The sequence below is a fragment of the Melopsittacus undulatus genome, chromosome 4 (assembly GCF_012275295.1).
Source record: "Melopsittacus undulatus isolate bMelUnd1 chromosome 4, bMelUnd1.mat.Z, whole genome shotgun sequence".
Taxonomy (NCBI): domain Eukaryota; kingdom Metazoa; phylum Chordata; class Aves; order Psittaciformes; family Psittaculidae; genus Melopsittacus; species Melopsittacus undulatus.
In genome coordinates, this window is record NC_047530.1 from 29,965,659 (window position 1) to 29,986,629 (window position 20,971).

At 34.8% G+C, this 20,971-nt stretch overlaps 1 protein-coding gene across 1 annotated transcript in view; it reads left to right on the plus strand.

Moving 5' to 3' along the window:
* Positions 1-20,971, plus strand: part of EFCAB11 (EF-hand calcium binding domain 11) — a 59,642-nt gene that overhangs the window by 11,693 nt on the left and 26,978 nt on the right. The window lies entirely within an intron of this gene.

Here is a 20,971-nt window from a genome sequence, read left to right on the forward strand (position 1 = left end):
TGGACTTTGGGTTGGTTTTCTTTTTTGCAGTTATCTGGAGTCACGGTGCAAAACATTATAACAGAACAGGAATTGGTCTATACATCATTCAAGCCACTGGCATACAATAACAAAATTTAAATGCAGAGTGACAAATGTCTTAGGTGATAATCCTGTGGTTTTGCAATAAAGATGTAATGTATTTGGGGGAGAGTAATTATTTTAAGAAGATTTTAAAAATTAGTTGATATATTTTTCTTGATGTCCCAGTGATTTTACTATCACTTTTTGGTATATTGTCAAGAAATTAATAGGAAAACTGAGGTGTTATCCTTCGGTAAGGGATCTAATCTCCCAATATTTCTGTCCAGTGATTAAAACATTTTTCTTGAATATGAATGCTTTAAGTTAAAAAACCACATGTAGTTGCTGTTCATATTGTTTTATTTTTCTTTTGACTATCTTTCTCTTTTGAAAAATTATTAAATAAATCTGGATTTGGGTTCCTAGTGTAAAATAGTTCTGAAAAGTTTTGGACCATCTTTCTGTCAATGAAACTCCTCAATTTCCAATTTAAAGTATAATCATGATAAATTTAAGAAATGAAGTCCAGCCAAATGTTAGGGTATATGTATCTCATAAGGAAGACGCATCACAATTGGCAGTAGCTCTAATGTTAGCATATTAGTATGTAAATATCATGGTCCAGTAAATGAAGCTTAAGATTGCATATATATGACCAAGGTATGGTACCTGAAAAGAAACATAGAAAAAATTATTTTTTAAGAAGAAACTTGAATGTTTCTCTGGCTACTCTTGGAAGAAATTGCAAAAAAAGTATTGTTCAGTATGGTTTTCTCCAGGACTGGACAGGCCAGAACTGTGTGGAACTCTTCAGAGCTGTAATTTGGTATCAGAGTCCCAAATCCTCTTTGAGGTACCAATCCTTTTTGGATATTACTTTTAACTCCTGATGTATATGTTGAACTTTATGTAGGGAAATAGAACTAAGACTTTTGTCCTAAATTGAGCTGTACCATTGGATTAAAACTGTATGAAAAGAAAGACAGAGGAAATATTTTAGATGTAGATATTTGTCAGAAGTTTCAGGGTATTTGTGACACAAAATCCATATCCCATATAACAATGGATTGCTAAAACAGAATGTACACAATTTCATATTTGTAGATATATTTCTTGTTCTTCCCTCTTTTTAGTACAGAGATAAAAATTAAGTTTTGGGAGTGAACATAGTCTTAAAGCATTTCTTTTGTATTGAATAAAATAATTGATAATATTTTTATATGTAAGATGTTTAGCATCTTTAGGTGTCATGACTGATCAGGTGTGAGTTCTAAAACTATATCTGTTTAGCGTTTATTACAGCATATAAGGATCAGGTGTGGGCGGCAGTAAATTTATGCTGGGGAAGCTGTGTCGTACAGAATGTGTATGCCATTCATTGTGTAATTTATTTGGGCTAATCCTAGTCTGGTCAGTAGCCTGAATGATAACTAAAAATTGGAATAACATGGCTGCATGCTGGGAGCACATCTTTCAGTTTAATTTTATCTGGAAGGAATGCAGGTTTTACACTGTGATCACTGTGATGTTAACCATAGTACAATTTTTGGGGAAGGCTGGGAGATTCAACTCAAAAAAGCATTCAAATTTTCAAGTGAAACATAGTGACATAGACAAAAAAAAAGAAAAAAAAAAAAGAAAAAACCCAACCACTCTTAATTGGTGTATTTCAGAGCTTTGTGACATTTTTATATGAAAAAAAAGTTTTAATGTTTATTTATAAAACTTTCGCTTCAGTGGAAATGCTGTTTCCAAACCATGTCAGGAACTCATGGGTTCATTTAACTTGAAAGGCTGCATGTATTATTTTCTTATATTTCAAATGAAAGAAATATTACAGAATAAGCTAATTAGTATGCAGTTAGTGTCACAAAAGCTAAAAGGAAAATGAATCAAATGGAAGTAGCAAAAAGTTAAAGGTACATATGTAATTCTTAGCTTCTCTACTTATTATAGAGATCAGGGAATTATTTTCTGCTAGAATGTAATTCTTAACATATTATTAAATACAAAAATGAAAACAGGTATATTCAAGCTATGGAGAAGACTGGGAAATAAGAATATCAGTAATTGATTTACATTAAGAATGAATATCCCCATTGCAGTCATTTAGCTTTTAGATCAAGTACACTTGATTTGTAGGTGTGAAAAATGCTCATAATGAGGAAAAATGCTCATAAAGTCAGTGGAACTGACTTTAACAAACTTGAGACTTGAAAACGGAATTCTTGAGCTTATCATTCATATATTTTATTAATATCAAGGTAGTCCTAGAATGTTTAATATAATGTAGTAAGCTAAAGAATAAGAGATTATTTTCCTAACCTAGTTGTAAACAACTGTTATGCTCAAAATCTTTTTATGCCTACAAAGGAGAAACTCCTGCTACATAAAGCCCATATTTATTTTTAGTATATACTGAAATCTTGGCAGTCTAGTTACAGAATTATTTATTATTTGTATAGATTTGAGAGAAAAAAAAAGGAAAAAGAAAATAAAGAATATTATGGTACAAAAAGTCTCAGTGCAATTATACACCTAATATCTACTCCTTTTTCTGGTGTTATTCTGAGTCTTCTATTGTTCCTCTCATTCCTGAGGTTGATAGGTTCAAGGCAGGCATGGTAGGGTGAGTTGCCATTATTCTTGACTTCTTCACCTGAAGGAGTATGGTATTCATGTTTTTTAACACAATTTACACCTTCCTCTTCCTCTGCAAGCCCATGTTGCATCCAAATTTACTGTATATGGCACATATGATGTATTTTAGATATTTGTTCTTCGCTCTCTCCACAAAACCATTTTGTCCATCTCCTGTGTCTGCATTTCTTTAACTGACTGTTGGTGAGTTGTTTATAGTCTTGGTCCTCCAGTGTCCTGTATCTTAACTTCAATGCCTGTACTCTTCTATTCTGTATGCTGTGTCTTTACACCCAATGGTCTCTGGTCTTTATTTCTCTATATCAACATCTTAAATTCATAATTATTTCATTTTATGCAGAAGAAATTCTTTTTTCTATTGTCTGTATAAAGCTATGTTTATACTGTATAAAGGTAAGAAGAACAAATTAGACATAGCCACTGAGTCCTTAAAACAGCTGCTGTAACAGATAAAGCAATTAAAATCTCCAGGCAGGTCAAGCAAGTTCAGACAAAGTCTGACAAGCCTCAGTCCTCAGACCTTACAATCTCTGTATAGAGTCTGTGGCCTGTTATTAGCAATGGCAGTATTGTATTGACTGGAATACAGGGCTATGAAACACACAGTTAATACCTCTGCTTTACTTTAACATCATATATTCTTTTATAAATGTGTAAAGATGTAGTGAATTTATTTGAATTGGTAATAAAACTTCAGGATGGAATGTTGTTGTTAAATGCTCTATTTTACAAACTAAAGAGAATCCGTAGTGGTTTTAAGTACAGTAAATGGTTTGTGGGTTTGGGGTTTTGTTGTTTGGTTTGGTTTGGGGTTTTTTATTCCATGAGAATAGGATGGAATATATATATATCTATTTCCATCTCAAACTGATAAAATAGTATTTAATGTAGATTTGCGTTCTCTTGGGGGATTGTTTTCTTATAAATGTCTGTAAAATACCACAGTTAGCTGTTGCTAAACTTGCAAAATGGAGGTGAGTTTTCAGTTTATATTTGATTGTTTTAACTTACCATAATCTTGTCTGAAGAGTAGCACAACATTTATTGTTTCTGAGATAATATTGCAGTTATACTGAGCAAAATGCTCAGGTGCTTTTTTTCATACATCTGGTGTGCACCTGATTAAAATGCCATCACACCATAAAAACCTCAACATTCTTGGCACAGAGTTACAGAGGTACCTGCTAATGTAATTATGTGAAGACATATTCTTTCATGACGGGGCTTTTTGCAAAGGGTAGCACACAGGAGAATTTCTTTATTATAACGCTGCTGCATGTAGCTACATGGATATGAAATGTGACAAGTCTTTTGCAATAATCATTTGTGATAAATGGCTGCCTCTATGTGAACATTTTGTCTTTTAAAGTGGGCTTCAAATTCTTAAAAAAATATTTCAAGTACTGTTTTTCTTTCTTGTTGTGAATATGATGCCATGTTTGAATTAAACAGTATTATTAATTATTGCTGCTGGGAATATGTTTGTCTTAGCTGTATCATTTGTTTAGAAAAAATAGGTTATTTGTATGCTAAATCCTTATACCATGATAATGGAAATAGTGACAGAATTAAGCTTTCAAATCACCAATCACGTGTGAACGTGGGTGAACCTATAAATGATGAAAAATGTCTCACAAACCAAAAGTGGGCAGAAAAGTCTCGTACAGTTTCTAAAGCTACTAAACATAAATCAGATTTTAAGGAAGAAAAGGCGGCAATCATGATCTGCATTTTATGCTGCTGTGCCTTTAGATTGATAGGATTGCATGCTTGAGGTATGTTAATACTTTTGTATGTATTGGTACTTTCCATACAAAAAAAATGACCTAATTGTCCAGTATTTGTTTTCTGTAATTATATAGTAATGAGAAAATAACCTGTTTTTCAGAGCCACCCCATGGAAGAAATCTTATGCTCTTTTATGCAAGTTTGATTTATAGACATGTACTGCAGAGCACAGCGAATATGAGACATTCATCTTCCAATGGCTAGTTGCCATGGAAACATAGTACACAGTACAATGTCATTCCAGCTCTGGTGATGCCTGCAGTAGTTTATTCCTTTGTTGTTCTTGTTTCTTAAGCAACTGTCTTGCAGCCTTTCATTTTATCACACTTCATCACCTATACAAGTCTTTTCCTTATCTCTTGAGAACCATCTCTAATAGAAGAGATCCATTTTTTGTCTACCCATGCTTATCAGTGTGTGTACTTTTTGTTTTGTTTTTTTTAAATCATGGGTTAAAAGTATGTGTCCCATGCCCACAAATAATACACCATCACCCTAAAACTCATAAAAGAAGATGGTAAATTAGACTGAACATCAAATTGTAAAGGACTTGGCTCAGCAGCTTTACTTACAATCTCCTATCAGGGACTGGAGTTAAGAATGTTTTTCTGTAACCAGTATCTCACTCCAGGAAGACAGAAAATAAAAATAATCCAACAGAGTCTCCTACCTGTCCTTAGCTGGCACAGTAAGGTGGACAAAAATCCAGCAGCTCTCTTACAATACCCCCTGTTTCAATCCTGTGAGATAGAGAGGAACTGGGAGAAAAAGTGAGATCCTCCTAATTAATCTAAAAAAGGTGTTCAGGTGGATAAGAGTCAAATTATTTTTATGTTGAGAAGCTGTACCCTAACACAAATTCTTCTTTTTCAAGGCAGTACCTATTTCATGATTCATTACACAGGGAACCAATACACAGTTTAGGCTGTATGTGTCCCAGGTTCTGCCTAAGTGGGGTGCTAAAACAACTGACATAAGCACACACAGGATTTTCTGCAGGTTTGAGAACAAACCTAGCATGTGAGTGTTATACAATATGTGGTGCATTCACATAGTTATTCCTTCTAAATAGCTCAACATACATTTTTCTAAATTGGGAAGAAATACCACATTTAATAAATCTTAAAATACTCTTTAAAGTTAGAAGTTTAAATTAAATTCATATTTAAATTAAAAAATTGTGCTTTTCCTATTATTAAGGATATGTCCAAACAAGTATTTGCAATTATTTTAGCAAATTTAAGGAAGTCACTGTTTCATGCCTCTTTTGTTGTCACTCCGGCCATTTGTACTGGCCTTCTTACAGTGGTCATTGAAATGCAGAGTATATTGTTTTAACATGAACCATTCTTAGCTGACATGAATCGATTTTATTTTGCATTGCCAGGGAGTAGAAACATGCACATGGCCAGTTACCATAATACATCCATGGTAATACAACTTATTAAAATGTATTAATGCCACAATAAATGCTTAGCTGGTCATATCCTCGGGGCTCTCTTTTAAAGATGGTTTCTTTCAGATGGGATAAAACTGTGACATATAATTAAAAATACTAGAATGTGGCAGCTATAAAATAGACCAAATTCACAACATCAAAGATTTTTTTTTTATTATTATGAATAACATCTGGGGTAATAGCAGCACAGATATCTCTTTTCTCATCTGTCAGCATGCCTCAAATGTGAATCAGTTCTTTTAGCAGTAGCTTATATTTATTCAGTTTGGTGGTCTCGTTACAGGTGCTACCTACACAGATGCTGATGATTTTTTAATTGCATTGGATGATAGAAACTGGAAAGAAGTTTGACCTGACCAGACTAGTTTCAAATAAACTATTAAACAGCCATTATATGATGACAACAACTGTTGTTCATTTTTATCCAAAACTGAACCTCTACCGTGAAGGGGAAAATGTTCCTTAAACTGTTTCAGAGATACTTTTTATTAAAAACATATTTTTCCCCAGTGTTAAGAAAAAATATTATTTTTGCAAATAAACTGCATCTTCTATTTGAAGTGTTATTCGTGAGGTATGCTGAGGCTGAGAGACTGAAAACCACATATGTTTGGAAGGGTTTTCTTTTATTTCTATCAGTAGAATAGAAAAGACTTTCTGTTGGAAGGGACCTACAACTATCACCTAGTCCAACTGCCTGACCAAGTTAGAGATGACCAAAAGTTAAAGTATGTTACTAAGGGCATTGTGTAAGTACCTTTTAGACACTACAGGCCTGGAGTATTGACCACCTCTCTAGGAAGCCTGTTTCAGGGTTTTACCACCCTCTTCATTAAGAAATACTTCCTTGACTTGTTATATTTCATTTTCTTAATCATAGCCCAATGCTTCAATCTATACAGATCCCTCTGCAAGGCCTCCTGTTCTTCAAGAGAGTCAGTAGCACCTTTCAGTTTGGTACCATCAGCAAACTTGCTAATGGTGCATTCAACTCCTGCATCCAGAACGTTGATAAACATATTGAATAGGAGTGGCCCTAGAATGGAATCCTGAGGAACACTACTGGTGACCAGCCAGATGCAGCCCCATTCACATTGAGCTCTGCCCTTTGTCTGGAACTTCACCCAGCACACTGTAAACCTGTTCGTCCCACAGCTGGACAACTTGCCAGAAGGAAGCTGTGGGGGATGATATCAAAGGCTTTAATAAAATCCAGAAAAACCATAGCTACGCTCTTTTCTCCATCCACTGGGCAGGTGGTCTTATCATAGGAAGATAGCAAATTAGTTAAATGGGACTTTCCCTTTGTGAACCCATGTTCAACGTGCCTGATGATTGCATTATTCTTTAAATGTCTTTCACTAGTACCCAACATGACCTTCTCCATTTTTTCCAGGAACTGAGGTTAGACTACCATGTTGTAGTTCTCTGGGTCTTCCCTCATGCCTTTTTGGTAGACTGGAATAACACTGGCTAGCTTCCAGTCAGCAGGGACCACCCCGGACAACCAAGACCTTCAATAGATGATAAGGGTCCTGCCATACCATCCACTAGCTCCTTTAATACACTGGGATGAATCTCGTCAGGCCCCACGGACCTGGGTACATACAGCTGGTCCTTTACAATGTCAGTGTCCACAAATGCAAAAAATCACTGTTCCTACAGTTGTGGCCCTCTGAAGCAGAGAACTGGGCAGCCCAATGTCTGTCAGTATTACTGAGGCAAAATCAGGAATTAATCTAATAGAATAATGTAGTATGAATTATATGAATAGTAAACAATACGAATAGCACTAACTCTTTGCAAAGAAGTGTTTTCAAAGTCTGGGGGCACTTTATATTAGAAAAAAACAGTAACAAAAATAAAAATGAGCCAGTCTGCAGCATAATTAAAGAGCAGCATTCTGTCAAATTGTTAGCCACTTTTTTTTGGGTTCAGATTTTGTTCTTTTTTTCTTGCAATCTCTGCTGCATTTTGAAGGAACTAATCAGCATCAGAACTGCAGTACAATAGAAAAGAGGATATTGTAATATTACATCTTAACTTAATAGCCAGATTAAAGAAATACCAGATGACAGCATTTGTTTTTAACATGACAGACTAAGTTATTACTTGATTTAATATATGCTCTCAAGTTAACTGGCAGTGTGTTCTGTTTATGACATAGCTGCATAGTGCTCCTGTACTTCATCTTTAATATTCTGTTTAAATTAAGGATAACATACTATTAATAGCATTTAATTGATGGATTTCAATCCTTATATTCCTGAATTGTACAAAGTTTATAAAAGTTTTCTTGTTTCAGCTTTACAAGAACTTCTGTGAGTTTTTTAACTGGCTTCTTCTAAGGCCTGTAGGATAATGGGTGTCCTCTCACTGGTACCTTTGGAAGTTACAGACTGGATTCAGTGAAATGTCACAAAGAGATGAGATCAAGTCAATAACTGTATTTCTGCAAATTTTGTAAAAAAACAGGTGACCAAAGACGAAGAGAGATACGTACGTGCCTCCAGCAGAAGTAGGGGCTGTACTGTGAGTTATTCTTAACTAGCATCATAGACCCTATATGGAAACAAGACTTTATAAAGGCTGAATTGCAGAGAAGCTTCAGACAAAGATTTCATTATAGACTATAAAATCAGTCAATCCTGAGATGCAAATCTGCTGGAAATCAAGAATCATTAGCTCAGAATTATTTGTTTAATGTGATTTATAGCTATTGCATTCTTTTTTGTGATGTTTTCCTCAGAAGTTTGAAAATCATAATGCCATAAATCCTGAAAGATTTAATAATCTAATATGATTAATGAAGTTTTAAAATGTTTCCACTGAATTTTTTCTCCAAGTCTTTTGTATATTTTGCAAATTCTCTTAAAATAAATTTAATTACAAGATTCCCTTTTAATTGTGGAATTCTAGAAAAAATAAGATTACAGAAACCCTTGAGCATATGCTGCATCTTGTGTTTTGGTATATCCATGATGCTACAAAAGAGAAGTCTTTGGTACACACATTCATATGGTTATAAAAAAGGACCTTGCATAGCACAGCAATGTACCATGACAAGAGGCTATGTGTGCAAGTTGTGTCAGGGGAAATTCTGTCTGAATATGGGAGAAAAAAATCTTCATGTTGAAGAGAATTAACATTGTAATAACTTACACAGAGAAGTGGTGGAATCTGACAGAGAGGGCCCTGTATAGGGCCCTGCTTTCAACATAACCAGGTGATATCCGGAGCTGCCTTGCAACCCAGAGCTTTGTATGATTCTGTACTTCTATGATCTCTGTTACAGCACAAGAACCTCAGAAGTCACAGGATATTCAGTAGCACTTAAGTAATTTAACTGATGACTATGGTCACACATTGCACCAGACAGTATACAAATACTTAGCAAAATACCATTTCTGTCTCTTCATGGATTTGCAGTCTGTATGCCTTATATTGCTTTTTCTTTTAGAAATACAGGACTTCTAAACATAAGAAAGAGCATGTGTGGCCTTCACACAAAGCTTCAGTGTAATTCCCAGAGAGCTGGTACAGAGAAAGCTTTGTTCAAACCATTGAGTTAAGAGGATTCCATTTCCTCTCATTGTGAGCAATTTTTAGATATTCCAAAGAAAATGTTGGCCATTTAGGATCCTTTGTTAATAACATCCTTGAGCGTTCACAGTACTTACCTGCCACATATTCAGGAGAAACATACCCTCTTGTGTTATTATTTTGCTTGAAAAGAGCTTTCTGTGAAAAGACCTTAATTGGCCCACTCTAGACTTCCTTCTCTCAGACGTGACCAGAAATTGTGGCTTCAGACTTCTTCTCTCTGTTTGTGTACTGTAGCAGTTGCAGGAAAGGTAATTGATCTACACTAAATTCTTGTTTCTTTTCCAAAAAAAAAAGATAACTTCTATGGCAATTTCTCACCACATTGGTCTTTGCTTTCTGGACTCTTATAGTCATGTAAATTCAAATTATTTCATCCCATCCCACCCCTTCTCTATGAATTCACAGCTATTTTTTTTTTCTTCTTCTTTGTCTATGTTGGTTATTAAATAGGAATAGGAAAAAAAACTAGTTAGTGAGTAAAGTGCGCCATAATTATTCTTTGGAACATCTGATGATGTTCATGGTGTAAGGCAAGTAATGGGGTAGTTTATTTGTTTATTTGTAGGTATGCTGTTGTTATTTCCATATTTCTGTAACAACATTAAATTGCCTAGGAATCATGTCATACTTCTTAGAAACTTTTCAATAATTAAAACTATTAGTTTTCCATAAAAACCTCATAGTTCCATTTCAACCTGGAACTGTGCCTGTCCAGGTTCTGTATCCTAGAATTGTACAACAGCTGTAATTTCATTCTCTGCACTGAACATATACTGTTCTAGATCAATACTTTTTCTTTATTTTCACAGCCTAGGCAAGGCTGTTGAAAGTGTAAGATTCCAATTCTATCATCATATGGCATCTTAGGAACATGATATGACCTTATTAATTATAATTTTAGTTATAATTATTATAATTCATATTATACAATCTATGATATTGTATCCATAATATACTATTATTTCATATTTGGATTCAGGCAGATATTAACAAGATAAAATGAGCAGAAGAAGCTTTTCTTGGAATCTGATGTACTATCAATGCTCTATGTCTTAGCAGTACTTGGCATGACATAATTTTTCCATCTCAGCATGGGACATGCTGTATGAGTATCACAGGTCTATCTATTCAATCTACTCCAAATCCTTACATATATTTAACAAACACTAAATGTCTGAGAAATTTGTTCAACAATTTGGATCGTGGTTGCCTCTCTTTCAGGACATTTTCCTCTGATAATCAGGTACTAATAGGCTTTAATGTTTTAAAGCATGTTGCTGATATCCAGACTGTTCGTTAGTTCAGAAGAAGAGATTCCCCTCCTCTTTTCCTTCTCCAGTTCCAAATTTATGCTAACAGTCTAGCATTCACCAAGGCTTCCTAGCTAGATAGTGTTCTGGTTTTTATCCACTGTGGAGTCTCATATACCAGTTAAAGTGTTTTCTTTACAGAGTTTGGTTAAGTGTTTCAATCTTACAGGAATTATGAAAGGCTTGGCTTGGGAATTGCAAACTTACAATGTTTCAATCAATTACCTGATTGACTGCATATTGAAAAGCTGTTTTCGGAATTGTGTAGGTAGAAGGCATCAGCATACATGTTTGCTTTGCAAGCAGTGGAGTACATTCCTGGGGTTGCTCAAACACATGCAGAGGCCATATTTCTTGCACTCAAAAAAGCACAGGGGAACAAATTCATCTTCCTATCACAGTAACCCGTTGCTCCATATTGCTGAATAGCCTGAAGAAACAGATGAAGAAACTATTTCAAGTCCTTCATGATTTGAAGTCTTATTCTGTACACCAGTTATGAGTCTTTGCTGAAAGTAAGCTGAATTCCATGCTTAGAATGCAGTTTTAGTGTTGAGAAATCAATCAATGATCTCTGTAATTTAGCGGGTAAGTACATTTAGCAAAGCAAAAATAATTATCCTTTTATAACCATCTTGCATTAAAGATGTATTTTCTTTTTATATTCCTAGTCAGCCTGTCAACTGTGTTTTCTGTGTGTGACTTTATCCCCTGATTATTAACTTTTAGTACTGCTAATCTCTTTTGGAATCATAATTTTGGGAAATAAGTAAATGAACAACCCTTGTTTTCTTGAAAGATAGTTTTTATTCGTATTCTCTACTGTAACTGACAATGTCTCTTGCTTCATCTATTAAATACTAAGCTGTTTTTCTTACACATCTAAATCACAAACTTGGCAGCATATCTTCTTCCTCCTTTTATTGGTCTTTATCAGCTGGATTTTTCTCCCATGAGTAACATTAGTGTGGTATATGCACTACAATGCCAAATGCAATGTTAATTCTTTACCTAAGTTAGTGAATATCAATACATAGTGGCATTGTCTTCTGCTTTTGCATAAATATACATAATATGCTGTGACTAGAATTTTTAAGCATGAGTGTTATTCCAATTTAAGTTCCTAATAATTTCCTTACATTAATTCTGTAGTGGAAAATAACATTTTTTTAATGTAACCCTTTTTAGTGTAATTTTAAGGGCATGTTATGTTTCAAATGAAAGAATTAATTCAACTATTTATTCTTTTCCTCCTGGCTTGTTATGTTGGAAGGTTAATAAATTCTTCAGCCTAACTTTTTCATGCTGACAAACTGTGCTACATAAACACTTCAAATGGAGTCTTGTCTGGAGTCATCTAGTAAAAAAGATCAGTAAGGAGTCACTGATGCATTTAATTAACAAGATTGTTGTTAACTACTTTGTTCTCCAATCCTCACTTTAGTGTTGTTCTTTTTTCTGAGGACTGATCTTAGTAAATGTGTTTCAAGCTTCCTTTCACATATGTATGTAGCACAGCCGTTCTATTTTATAGGCTCATTCCTCTGTTTTTCATACTTTTAAAATCCAGACTGTTCAAGATTGGAAACTTTTCAGAGTCGGCCCCCTTCTGGTAGTGAATTTCCTTTTGCATTTGCTGATGTCCTTAATTTAGAAAAAAGTAAACGATAATCATACTTCACATATATGCCTAAAGATAGCTGAGAAGGGTATAAATTTTATTGGCTAAAGCTTCTGAAGTCAAGTGACTAACATTGGTGTTCATAGAATGTTGATTTCCCACAAGCAGTGTTAGTAGCTGGAATTTAATGGATGTGAAAAGGACTGTTCTCACATGTTAACTTTTCTCCATACTAAGAGCTTGTAATAGTTCGGAAATTTTTGCCTTTTATATTGTTTTATACTTTCACTTTTAGGAGTGGAAAACATAAGCATCTCCATAGAAGTTGGAAATAAGTTCTTTCTGTTCTTCAGTTAATATAGTTTTTGGTAGCAACAAATGCTGATTTAAGTCCTGAACTCAATTAATAATTGTCAAGAAATCTGGTGGTAATCCCATAAAAATTTATAAAATGTTTTTGATCTATTTATGAAACTTGATTATGATTTTCTCAGTTTAGGATTGGCATGAATTGAAATAATGTCATCTTGCTGAGCTGGAGGTATAAAGGAGCCTACAGAGACATATATACATTTGCTGCTTATTTAGTGCATATAAAGTTATTCCATTTTAAAATTTGTATGACCTTGCAGTATAAGAAGATATCATATGCAGACACCTAGTCTGGTGTGAACTCTTTCATAGCCTTGTGTCTTGACCGTATAACATACTTCAGATGTCGAAGGAACTATTATCCATTATTGCAGCTTTAAAGGGGAATCATGAAGCATCTGTGACAGTCTTTAGGTCGTTCAGGTGAAATTGGTTTAACCTGAAACTTCATGGAAATCCAGCATGGTGGCAGATGTCCAGCCACTTTACCTTTGGTGACCAGAGAGATACAGCGTCTCTGATCTGGTTGTCTTGTTTTGCTGATACTGGTGCTGCCAATGGTTTCTGATGGTCTAGGAAAGTTTGTTGGCCAGTATAGGTGGGGCTGGCCTTGCAGGGAATAACAATGAAGAAAAGTACATGTTTATCTTAGTTTGAGATGCCATCCTCACATACACAGAAAAGACAAACTGGCAAATGCTGAAGAGAAACAATGCAAAATAGTGTGAAAAAAAGAAATTTCTATTTAAACAGATTGCAGAGAAATAAGTAATAAGTGCATCTATGTGCTTTTTTATAAAGTGCCAGAGGCCTAACATGTAAAATGGGGAAAGTAAGGTGCTTTATTTGAAGTTTGTTGAAATTATAGATTCATTGAAAGCTTGGGGAAAGAACAGCAATCAATAGATCATGGACTAAATCATGTTTGCATATGAACAATACCATACATTAAAGAAAATCATAGGAGAAATTGTTATATTGATATTTCTCCTTCCTTCCTCCTCACCCCTTTTAATGTTTCTTAGTCCTATGAAGACATGCATAATATGGAGCAAGTTTTTGGAGTAAATGGGAAAACTAGATAAAGTTCCATGACAAAGAATAAAGCTTTCTGCTTTCTGTCACAAGAGCTATTCAAGGCTAACCCATTGTGAAACTGCCATTGTATGCATATCTTGTGCCTTGCTTGCTAATGGTGCCATTTGATATGCTTTCACAGAGGGAGACAGAATGCTTCTGTCATTGCTGGAATATGGTGTTGATTCAAGAGGTCAGTCTTTATTGTACAGTTCAGTGCAAAAGTTAGAGGCCTTTTGAAGGGATCGTGTATGTGATGATGTGTAGAAGAAAGACTAAAAAATGGGTAGCTGAAGTGAACTACAACATGCTGCCCACTCTGGAGCAGGAAGACATTGAGTTTTTATTCTATATAGCAAATTTGATCAATAGTTTTTCTGTTTTTTATTTCACCACATACTATTCTGGTTTTCTAGGGAAGTAAGTCTTACATATTCAGACTTTCTGTCTATCCTGCCTTAATTATTTTTAATACATTGGCCAATCTCAACCAAACTGTAAACAAATAGAACTCTAAATAATTCCAAGTTTCTAGAACTTAAAATTTTCGCAACATGTACTGTTTTCCAGAAAAGGCAGAAAACATGCTATTTATTCATTCTGAGAAATAGAAATAGGTTAAATGTTAAACCTGTATTTTCTCATGTCCTACATATATGTAGATTTTACTTATAGATTTTTCAGTCACTTGCGGCATATACTGCTTCTTACTGAGCTGAATAACAAGGAAAAGGGTGAGAAGCATGAAGAGAACTGGGAGTATTCTAAAGTGAGAAGTTACTGAAGAATCAAGTTATTGTGGTAGGCAGATGAAGCAAATCTACAGAAGTCTAGATTCATTATTTCTCTACTCATTAAACATCTTGTTTCTGCTCCTGTAAGTAATTTTTTTTCTGAAAGAGAAAATTGGATTGATGCTAACAGCATCTGTTATTTGGCAAGGCTAATTCCTTAGGACATTGTTAACCCCTTTCTACCCTGCCATAACCCCATCTGGCTTTTTGAAGAGCATTTATGAAAATATTACGCGACTCTGAAAGAATGTAAGGTAACAAAAATGAACAGAGTTGTGGGAGGCTGAAGGATGACAGGTGGTAGAATTTTTCATATTCTATAGTAGTTTATAATGAAGCTTTTTTGATTTTTAATGTTAATACGAACTCTTAAAAGTAGACAGCTGTAATATCTATATAGTAACTCTTAAAAGTCTTTCAGAGAAAGCTTACTGAAGTTAATCTGTTTCCTGTTCTTTGTAGCTTTCAGGAAACATATAGGACCAAATCCTTCCATTTCCTAAGTGCTGAAGTAATTGGTTTATCCAAGGCATTCTGTGTTTTAAATCTAACATTTGCTCCTTTGTCTTAACTACATGAAATTCACACTCTTTTCTACCTCCAAGACCCCACCATATTTATGAAACAAGATACATCTTAGATATTAACTCATATCATCTTTTGCCCTTCCTACAAGTCCATTTTTGGTAACCTTTCTCTCTCTTCTGTTCTTTACTTCATACCCCTGCCCAAGTTAACAGATACATGTCTTCATACAGAACATTTTCTACTTTGGTGTTTGGGGGTTTTCGTTTTGTTTTTTTAATTGAATGGAGGTAAAAATGAAAAAAGAGTAGAAACATTGAGTATTAAAATTATATTGGCTGTTTAGGAATAATTTTTAAAATTGTGTGGATATTCTTAGACAAGTTACTCTGAACAAGGTGGGAAAAAATGTGGAAATCAACAACATTGAATGGGATAAAGTATTGGAAAAGAATGACACAAATGGGAAATAGATCGTGTTCAAAGATAAATGAATGTATGTCCTAATGTTATGCATGTTGCTTAGCAACAGGCAGTAAAAGTGTGGATGAACAAGTAAGTACAAAAAGTAATTAAAGGAAAAAGGCATGTGCATAGCATAGTATGGTAGTCACCAGGAATACAAAAAAGATGAGACAAGCAAAAATGGAGTAAAACAGATTTAGAGAATGTAAAGAGAAATATTGAAATGTTTTTATTCTTTGTAGGTTGATTTTCCCCACCAGCATTACCTTAAAAAAAAAAAAGCAGCAGCTTCATCTGTAGTAATGCCTTAATATAATATAGCTTACCCTTAGGAAAAATAAATACAAAATGTGGATTTGCTCTAGAGAAAAATATAAAAAAACTCCACAAAATAATACATTTTAAATATAATAAAAGTTTATTTTGTAACATAGAATTAACACAGATTTTTAATTATTTCTGTTACTTAGAAAATAAGCATTTGCAAGAATCCAGTTTGCCCACAGTTGCTGCCTCTGAATCACTTCTCAGAAGAGTGTGGTTTTGTGGTTACTATTAAATGTTCATTTTATTATGCTTAGACAAAGTTCCTTCTAGTACAGTTCTTCACTTAACTGTCTTCAAATCGGTTTTGGAATTTATGATGGAATATTTATATAAATCTATCAAAATAAATATTAACCTTGTTTGGCTTTTTTAATCTGTGTCATTGAATTAGTAATGTTTTGCTAAGGGTGTCAACATACACAGGTCAGTAAATGTGTGTAGGATGTTTGTCTTGTAAGAGGAGTGAGAGGATCTGTGGTTTATATACCTGCCAAAAGTTAGAATGGAAACATAGAATAGTTAGGGTTGGAAAGGACCTTAAGATTATCTAGTTCCAACCCCCCTGCCACCTCACACTAAACCATGTCACCCAAGGCTCTGTCCAACCTGGCCTTGAACACTGTCAGGGATGGAGCATTCGCAACCTCCCTGGGCAACCCATTCCAGTACCTCACGACCCTAACAATAAAGGATTTCTTCCTTATAGTAAGTTATATGTAATAAGTTCTCACATATTCTTCTGAAAATTGCTGAACTGTTTGTGCCTTGATTTTCTCATTGCAAAATGGCATTTCTCACCAGCAACAGCAAGCACATTAATATCATAATCATAAATGCTTTTACAAAGTTCAACTGTTCGTACAGTGATCATGATCTAATGTAGGGCTGCAAAATATTGTTGTAATGTATGCCTGTTGTTAAATGAAACTTATTGTCATAAGGTACACAATCAGTCAAAATTATTGAAAAACAGGCATGTAACAATGGAGATCAAATTAATTAAGTTCTAGTCTGTTGTTCAAATGTAGGGGTTTGTATTTGTTATGGCTATAAAAATTAGAATGACTTGAATAAAGCCATGTTGTAACGAGGGGCCAAAATCTAAAATTATTAGGAAGGACTCTGCAGGGGATATTTGAAAATTTGCACCAAAAAGTATGGAATATTTCAAATTCACAAAACTCTTGAAACTCTGTATTTCCCTACTGAGCAGGAATTTGTGACATCATTACAGAGCTCTAGGTCCACATACAAGAATAAAAGTTGTTAGTATATATAAATACATAGACACACGCATATGTATATTCTGTTAGCACAATTGGTTGTAGGATAGAATCCAACTCTAATCACAAGCTATTTAAATACTTTTGTACCCATACTTGTTGTTTTTTTTTTAAACCTGGAAACACTATGTTTGCGGTTTGTTTTAAAAGAATATTAAAGTTGCAGAGTCAGGCAATCAAGGATGGATTTGCTGTATGATTTTGAGTCTTTTGGAGATTATGCATTTTGTTTAAAATTTACTGAAGTTCTCCAATATATATCAGTGTTCTAACAAAAACACTATGAATATGTATATTCTTATCAGCTTTCCTCTCTTACTGTTTCTGCTAGCCTTTTTAAAGGTGCAGTATCAGTGAATAAGTGTCATTTCCTTCATATTTTATAATTGGTCCCTATGAGGAAAATCAACTACTTTGAGTGGAATGTGCTCTAAAAGTAGAAACGTAGAGTACTTATATTCTTATCAGATCTAGGTCTGCCTTGATACAGCAGCAGTGAAATAAACAAAATGAATCCTTTAATTAATCTGACTTGCAAAGCACTTGAAACAATAAACACTGTATACAAACACAGCAACAGTAAGTCTCCCAGAGGACACAGCTCAGGCTTGTAGAATAACTGCATGAGAATGCTTTAAAACATGGAAAAATAGATCCAGTAGTTTCCAAAATACTTTCCATCCAGAAGTTGTTGAATTCTGTACCAAGATAATGCTGAGATTAATCTTAGTCCATACATCTCCATTTTTGTTTGGTTGGTTGGATTTTTTATAATTAGAAAATTATTTTCAATATGCAACTTGACTTTAAACTTAAAATATTTAAATGTTGGTGGAAAGACAAGAAAACACTTTTTTACTGTAAAGGTGGTCCAACACTGGAACAGGTGTCCCAGGGAGTTTGTGGAGTCTCCATCTGTGGAGGTATTCAAGAACCAACTGAAGACAATTCTGGACAAACCTAGCTGGCAAGGGAGTTGGACTAGATGATTTCAAGAGGCCCCTTCCAACCTTAATGATACTGTGGTGACAGTGAACTAAAAAATATGTGTGTCTATTCTCAAGAAAGATTATGGGTCCAAAGTGCTCTATAAATATTAACTGAAGTCAAGGTTCTAAGATTTTTGAAGGCTTTTTAGAATAACTTTTGGGGAAACTTCAATAATGTTAGCTATCAGTTAAAATGTATTTCTGTACAATGGTGAATGAGAATAAAAGAGTTAAACAAAATAGGCCATTTTTAATTTTCAGAAAACTTGTAAGGAAATGCCTAAGGGTTTTAAAATCCAATATAGGAGATGAAGAATCAAGTAGCAATAGTTACAAATTACATAATGTTATTTATCTGGGTTATACATAGAGAAACTTTTGAGGAGTCATAGGCTCCTGGTAAATCTAGGAGGAATAATTGATAATTGCCCAATGGCTGATGACAGATGTGTGCAACAATAAAGCTAATAAAAATTAAAATGAATCATTATTTGGTGTCAGATATATTTTATTGACTTAAAAGCAGTCCTCATGTTGAGTTTCCACTGCAAATGTGAAATTAATTTCAAAGAGCACTAAAATATCCAACGAGATAGGTAGGAAAAGTACTATGAACAAGGATAGAAATGTGTAAATCACATGTACACTCTGCCTTTGAACACTCACTTTCTCCAGCTTACAAAGAACTTAAGGAAACTGGAGCACACTTGGTTAGGCTTCTACAGGAGAGGAGACCACAAAGTTGGGGACTATCTAGTTTATGAAATAGGTAAGTATCAGGATACATAGTACCAGTTCCTATTATGGATATAAAATGTTATAATTCAATTTTTCACCTTATTAGGGTAGTAATTCAAAGAATGGAAAGAAAGAAAGTAAGTAATTTTGCTGAAAGGATATACTTTTTCTTATTTGTTTTGGCCCAGACCAGAGAATAGTTGTTTAAAGAATGCATTCTGTGAGATACAACCCAAAGTTTAAAGCTTAGCTGTATTCAAGAAGTTGAGACAGTTTACATTAATAATAAGGATATTTGCAGCTACATTAGATATTTGCAGTTATATTAACAGAAGCAGCTTCATGGCCACCAAGTCAGAATTGTCAAAAGCAGGCTTGGGGAAGAGTGGCTGGAAAGTTGCCTGGTGGAAAGAATCCTGGGAGTGTTGGTCAAGAGCTAGCTGAATGTGAGCCAGCATGGGCCCAGGCAGCCAAGAAGTCAAATGGCATCCTGACCTGCATCAGAAATACTGTGGCCAGCAGGGCCAGGGAAGTGATTTTTCATCTGTACTTGATACTGGTGAGGCCACACCTCAAGTACTGTGTTCAGTTCTGAGCCCCTAACTACAAGAAAAACATTGAGGTGGAGCAGGTCCAGAGAGGGGCAGTGAAGCTGGTGAAGGGTCTGGAGAGTAAGTCTTATGAGGAACAGCTGAAGGAACTGGGGTTTTTTGGTCTGGAGAAAAGGAGGCTGAGGGGAGACCTTATTGCTCTCTACAACTTCCTGAAAGGAGGTGGTATCAAGGTGGGTGTCAGTCTCTCCTCCCAGGTGACAAGTGATAGAACAAGAGGAAACAGCCTCCAGTAGCACCAGGGGAGGTTTAGATTGGAGATCAGGTAAAAATTTCTTCACTGCAAGGGTTGTCTAGCATTGGAACAGGCTGCCCAGGGAAGTGGTGGAGTCACCATCCCTGGAGGTATTTAAAAGAGATGTAGATGTGGCCTGTGGGACATGGTTTAGTGGTGGACTTGGCAGCATCAGGTTAATGGTTTTACTCCATGATCTTAAAGGTCTTTTCCAACCTAAAAAAATTCTGTGATTTTATGCAAGTAAAAACCCAGACTCTGGGTTTTTCCAAGAAAACCAGCAGCAAAACTGAAATTAAAGAAAAAGGTTACAGATGTTTATAAAGAAAAATAGCAGGGATAAAAAGTAAGATGATATTTGATATAGCTGCACTTGTACTGGCCAGGGGGCCTTTAAACATTGGTTGAAGATAGGTCATCTTTTAATCAAACAAGGTAGAATAAGGTAGAGTTCTTCTGGAAAGCATGAGCAGTGGAAACTAGCTAACTAATTAGTGTATAGTACTTCTCAGAAGAGATTTCATTCCTACGTTTCATGGAAGCAAAATGTATCTCATTAGAACCGACCAGAAAACTAAGACTAGTAGGCATATTTGAGGCATATTAGAAAAATGTCAATTTTCTTTTTTTGTTGAGTTTCTATTCATGCTATTATCTCTGAATGAAACACTGAAAAGTATTTGTGATTTTAAAAGTGTTCTTTAGATTAAATGTATATCTTTTGGTTTGGTTTTGTTTGTCTCTTGGTGTCTTAGCTGCAGTTTTTGGAATGTATAGGAATGTTACACATCACATGTTAACACAGTTGCTCTTTTAGATTAGTATCTGAAAGAAAGACAACATAACTGTCCTGTCAGATAAGACGATTATTTTCTGATTTATGAATCATTATGCAGGAGCACTGTTTAAGGACCACGAAAGGGCCTTGAACTGGCAGCTGGCTTTCAGCTTTCATGGATATAGTAACAGAATGCACAAATGACAACACTGACAAATATGAGACAGGGTTATGAAGTGATATTTTGTATAGATCAATGGGTGCGTTTG